Source organism: Helianthus annuus, chromosome 6 (genome assembly GCF_002127325.2).
Source record: "Helianthus annuus cultivar XRQ/B chromosome 6, HanXRQr2.0-SUNRISE, whole genome shotgun sequence".
Lineage (NCBI taxonomy): Eukaryota > Viridiplantae > Streptophyta > Magnoliopsida > Asterales > Asteraceae > Helianthus > Helianthus annuus.
The window spans coordinates 14,485,829-14,492,624 of record NC_035438.2 but is presented as its reverse complement, the minus strand read 5'-3'; positions in this window follow the sequence as shown (position 1 = coordinate 14,492,624).

Here is a 6,796-nt window from a genome sequence, read left to right as displayed (position 1 = left end):
CCCCCTTGTGAGGGGGTGAAAAAAGTAAATAGGGGGGTGTAGAAAGTAGCACCCTTTTGAAATTTAGGGCAGGATCCTATATTTATAGCGACATCGATGGGCCGGGTCGGGTCAGGTCGGGTAGCACTTGAAGTAGCTTGGATCTTTGGTTTCAAATATCTAGTCGACACAAACAAATGAGACTACATAATATTTACACTAATCTGACTATAGAATCGTTCTATACTTTGATCTATTTTTGAACCACAAAAAACCTAATGACCTCACTTTACTTTGTTGGGTGTTAAAAAGTTAGATCGCTTTGTTATTTTTCCAGATAAAAACTCTATTAGAAAAGCATTTGTGCTAGGACTGTCTAAAAGTTGGCTCGAAGCTCATTTGGATTTAGCTCGGAAAAAGCTCATTTGATATGACTCAGTTTGAAATTGAGATGGATCAACTCAGTTCATAACAAAGCTGAATTGGCTCGGTTTGGCTCGTTGTTAACTCAAGTCGATTTGGCTTGGATTATTTTACTTTCGATATATATTGATTTTATAAAAAGAGAATATATTATAAAAATTTGGTTATTAATTGCGAGTATCTATGGCGTATTTCGGAGTTGATTAGGATGCACAAAAATTTATTTTTTCGTTGAAATCTGAAACGTATTTTTTATTTGGGTGAGTTTGATTTTAACTTTTAATGTATTAGATTGAACTTATTTTAGATATTATTGAATTTTGAAAGCTATTTCAGCTCGGTTTCAAATCCGAGCCGAGCTGAACTCAGTTTATAATCAAATGAAGCCCAAGCCTGCCCTAGCTTCGCTCATAAACAACACTAATTTGTGCTTCTTAGTAAGTTTTTTATTTAATTATTTATCCAACTATTTTTGAATAATATACAAACGTTGATTTATTTAAAATCACACCCATTGAATTCCTTTAAAAGTTTATATAAGGTGAAATATAAAAGACTAAAATGAACATTCTGAAAGTTTGGATATCAGATAACGTTGTTATTCTGAAAGGGAAAATCATGAAATTGAACATTCACTAACCCACTTCGCCAAAACATACGAGGCGTCTAAGGTAGACGCCTCATTGAAATCAATGCATATCAAAGGTCTAACGTAGACGTTTCAGTTAAAAACCAATATGACCAATTAAACGTTGACATGTGGCAGGAAATTGAGGTAGCATCTAACGAACGCTTTGACGCCACAGTTGAAGGTGTAGCGTGTGAGCCTAGTCGTTTCACTCGGCTTATACAGCTCAGACGTTATAATATATAACTTTAGAGCGGAGCATCTATACAACCTAATAAAAGCCTTAATTAGGGGACACATGTCCACCATCTAAGGCCTCCATTTTTCATTTTCCCGCCAAAATTTTCATCTCCTCATATTCATTAACATAACCCGACACGGGATCCACCATTGCATTCGGGTCCTTAATTTTCGTTCCATATTTAACCAAATAAACCGACCTAGATTTCCATTCATCTTTCTTCTCTTATACTCTTTCTGATTTAGGGTTTTCTTACCTTTCTATCTATCGTTCGACGTTCGATTATTCATCAAATCTAACAACGATTCTTGAAACATCGACGGTATGTATGTTATTTATCTAAGAATATCTAAGAATTAACTAATTTTTGAATCTGTACTTTTATTTGTTCTTATATATGAATTTAGGGCTTTTTTTTCGTTTCTGTAGTTTGATTGTTCATAAGGTGTTATATCGATTCTTCGAACATACAGGGTATGTATGTTCTTCCTGTAATACGTAATCGTTTAATCTGTAATTTGTTTTATCTATTCACTGATCATAGTGTTTTGTTTATTCCTTTCTATTTTTCGATTCTTCATCAGGTGTTATACCGATTCTTCCAACAAACAGGTTACTGCTTCAGAAGTTTTTTGAATTTATTCTTCTATTTTTTATTTTGATTATATTTTTTAAAATTTGGAATTTTTGAATATGTAATCATATGAATTTTTTTTGTAAATGTTGTGTGTAGGTTTTGAATATGTCAGGAACTTCATCAAGGTAATATTTTTATCTACTACAATATGTTTTGTAATACAATTTTCAATTATTGTGTTAGATCTGTAGATATGTATACAATTTTTTGAAATTGGAAATACGTAAAATTATTTTATTGTTATGATTTGATATGTATTTTTTATGTCTAATATGTGTATTAGTAATTATTCATGTAAATTATGATTTTTTATGTATAAAATCCTTTTTATTATGTTTCTTGAATGTTGAATATGTTATTTTACATATCGTCTGTATAAGTTCGTTTTATTAGTATTTTTTACATTATTGTTGGTTTTTAAAATTGTTTAGGTTTATTTTAAATTTTATGTTTGTGTTTAGAATTTTATAATATGTATATGTCTATATAGTTGTTTGAGATATTATATATGTTTATGTTTATGTTTATCTGAATGTAATATAATTTTTCTAATCAGTATCAGGGGGCCATCTTTCTGTAGGCATTTGAATAGAGCCGAAGAATTTATTATGGTATTTCATAATTTCTGACATATGTCATATATCTATATTTTTCCTTTTCAAGAATTTTGCTATATTTATTTTATTTTTTTTATTATAATTTATTTTCAATTGTTTTATTTATAAGGCTCTTCCCTCTCACGCGACTACTAAATTATGGGGTGTCTATAAGGCTCCTACTAATGTTCTGATAGAAACAGACAACGGGCGTAAATTTACTGTTTACATAAGTGAAGCAAAAGGAATCTTTTTCCTTTTCAATGGTTGGTCTGATGTCATTACACATTTAGGAATTAAATCTGGCACTTTTGTAATCTTCACTCCTTTGGATTCTACAACATTCAAGTTAACATATTTTGTAAATGGTGTGAGCTCTATTTGTTTCTGGTCATCCATGGTATCTACAGCTTCTCATTTGACTGTAAGATTATTTTTTAATACATGTATATTTTTCTTATTTTATTATTATTTTTCCACTTTTTCATAATTGTTTACAAGTCTTATGTTATTTATTTTTTAATTTTTTGTTATCATTCATACAGGTGATACCTGATTCTATCCTTCCAAAGTCCCATGATTATACGTTTGCTGATTTAATTTCAACTATCTATTTAGACAATAAAGAGTTTCATGTTAAGGTTCAAAGTTTTAATGGTAAAGTCTGTTTTACAGCGGGTATTGATGTAATTGTTACTCAATATCAATTGGAGGCCGGTTCTTATTTTTTATTTACAAAATGGTTTGGTCATTCTTTCCATTTAAGAGTATTTGATATAAATGGTATTGAAATGAACTTTGATCATGTACATGTCGATGATGTAAGTATTATTTTTTTTTATATTTAAATTTAATACTATATTATTTTAATGAATAAATCTAATAAATTTTATATTGAAGTTTCAGGTTGATATTCCACCTATTGATTCTATTCAAGATGTGCCTCCCACTGATGATGCTGAACAAACCAATGGACATATTATTCGTTTTGTTCGAATGGCAGCTGACTATTTTGTAAGTTGTGATATCTTTTTAGTTATTTCTAAATATTAAATATTATATTTGTTTTTTTGACATAATACATAAAGATTATAAGATTGATGTTGTTATTAATTGAATTTTTGGAATACAATACAGCGGCTTCCTGATGATGTTTCTAGAAAGGCTAAACTTGAATTGGGTGTTAAAAGTATCACAATCAGACTTTTGCATCTTAATCCTCAAAAGGAGTTTGCTAATGGTACGATACGTGAAGAGAGATTCGAAGGTTATTGTTATGCTTTAAGGAGTTGGTCGAGATTCATGAACATTGCTGGCATTAAGGTGGGTGACACGGTTTATTTTTGTTTTGATGAAACTGAACAAGTTTTGAGTGTAGAAAGGGTTGTTTCTCCTGTGGACCATAGTTAGTAGTTATTTGACATTATGGTTATCTTTTTTGTGGTTTTTTATATGATATATATATATATATATATATATATATATTAACTTAATTATGTCTATTCAATTTGATCAGAAAATATATGGTTTTCAACTTTAAGTTATTACAATTTATATTATCTTACCTATGGTCTGAACAATTAGTTTGTGTTCTCATTATTGAATTGCCCGTTATCCTAATATTAAGTTATATTAAAAATTTACTGTGTATGATTAGAATAGAAAAATAATGTTATAAAAGATTGATCCAAATAAACCATAAAGAAATAAATTTTACAATATTAATCCATATTACATATACAAAACATTTGTTAATAACTGCAGTTAACATCATAGTTAGTAAATGTAAATGAACAAATTAAGATATTTTACCATGTCTGTTTATGACTCAAAACCAAACAAATCTCATCTATATAAGCTTAACTAAAATAAGTAAAATTGGTTTCTTTATTTTTAGAAATAATATGTAATTATTAGGAACGGTGATTAATATATTATTTAAATTATATAACAACCGTAAATTGTGTTGATGTTATTAATGATATATGTAAAATCTTAATTTATTTTTGGGAATAATTTTCAAATTGAATTTATCAATAATAATTCTTTAATCTATTTTTTTAAAGAATATTCAAATTGATACTATCCATATTCATATTTTTTATATTTTTGGTATTTATTTAGAATATGTTATTGATTTGTTTTTTATTGCTGTTTGATGATGCTGATTGTTGATTCTTGATTGTTCAATATTTTTTATTTTTATTATAATCAATGATTGTTTCCTTATATACGTTTTCATTTTGGTACTATAAATATTATTTCAAAACTTCATTCATTTTCGCATTGTGTCCTTCATATTACTACATTTATTTGGTTACGTTCTAATTTTTCATCTTACAATTCTTATAGAACCATATGATAAACTTCTTTGATTTAAAATAAAATTGTTAAACTCTATCTTTTCCTTCGAAAATGTTTATGCATTTTCTTTGTTTTACTTTGTTTCATTCTTCTTTAGTTATCTTGATTCGTATATTGAAATACGTTTTATGCCGTCTGATAGATATAATGGAGAACCATAACATTACTATGTTGAGAGCTGTTGATGCCTTTCAAGAGCAGTTTTCTGTCAAGGTTAGGGTGATCAGGGTTTGGGAACACCCTGAAAGGAGGAATCCCAGTCAATTATACTCAATTGACATGATTCTAATGGATGAAGAGGTTTATTTATTTTGTTGATCAATTTTTCAATATATATATTAAATGTTTTTGAATTTTATACTTTATTAAATATAGTTTTCATACGTTATACAGGGGACAAAGATGGAGGCAACATGCTTGAATAGAGTTTTACCACAATTTCGCCCTTCATTAGTTGAAAAGAAATGTTTGATTATCAGGAATCCAACTATAGGTTTTAATAACTCTACCTACAGGTATGTTGACAATCAAAATAGGCTATGTTTCCAGGGGACAACCGAAGTTATTCCATGTGAAGATATTGGAGGATCACCGTATGGTTTTGATTTCTTGAGTTTTGCGGACATCTTGAACCGTAATGGTATTTCAAACTCTACAGTTGGTATGTATATTATAATATTTTTTCAACAGATGTTAGTGTTGTTTTCATTAATATTTTTGTTTACAGTTTGTATCCTCACCTTATTGATCGATTTTGTATTTTTGTAGATGTTATTGGTTATTTGAGTCGATCATTTCCTAAAGAGACTGTTACAAACAAATCAACTGGAAAGCAGTCTGTTAAGGTTACTATAGAGATATCTGATCCGGAGTAAGCATTTAACCATTAAATTAGAATCCAGTATACATATTATTGTTACAATTGATAGTAAACATATGTTTGTATATTTTTTACCATACTTATGTAATGAAATTTATGCAACTTTATTTATACCAATTTGTTATGAATTTGAATAATTACTTAGGGGTCGGACGGTATTTCTTACTCTGTGGGATCAATACTGCGATAAAGTTTTGTCGTTTTTTGAGAGTATCAAAGGAAAAAATATTCATGCAATCATTATATTGCAGTTTGGCAAGGTCAAGTGGTGGAATGGTTTGTTTTCTTTCTTTAGTAACTTTTTTTTTATTAAAATCTTACTTATATTATATATTATATATATTTTATTTCTTAATTTCCACTGTTTATTTCTAGGGGTTGCGTATGTTAACAATTCATACACGGTTAGTCGTCTTTTTTGCAATCATGATTGTCCTGAAGTCGAGGACTTCAGAAACAGGTATGAAAAAAGATTGTACACATTATTTCTTATTTATCTTATCGATTGAATTATTGTCAATATTATGATGATGTATAACTTATTAAAATATACATTATTGTTTTTGTATTCAACAGTTTGTTTGCAAAGTCTATTGAAGTCAGTGAATCCACGAGCCTTGGTTCCATGTCAAAATCTGTTGAAGAGGAAATATTGCAGAGCAAAGATTTTTTAAATATTTGTGATGTCTTTTCGCTTAACACGGTATCATTTGTTGATAATTGAAAACTTTACAGTACAATTTTACTTTATATATTTATATGTTGTCATAAAAATATGCAGGTTTGCAAGGTCATTGTTCTGGGTAATATAATGGGTGTTTACAAAGATGAAGGATGGTTCTATGAGGGTTGTAATAGATGTAACAAGAAGATCAACAAAGTTTTTAATCTGAGCGAGGACACCCAGGAATCAGGTTCAGCTGTTACAAAGGAGGTTCTTACCTGTGTATCTGAGCGTTGTGCTTTTAAAACTATAACTTCTTCTCTCAAGTAAGTCAATACACCTTTTGAACCCTCACATTTTCATCAATAATATTTATTTTGTTTT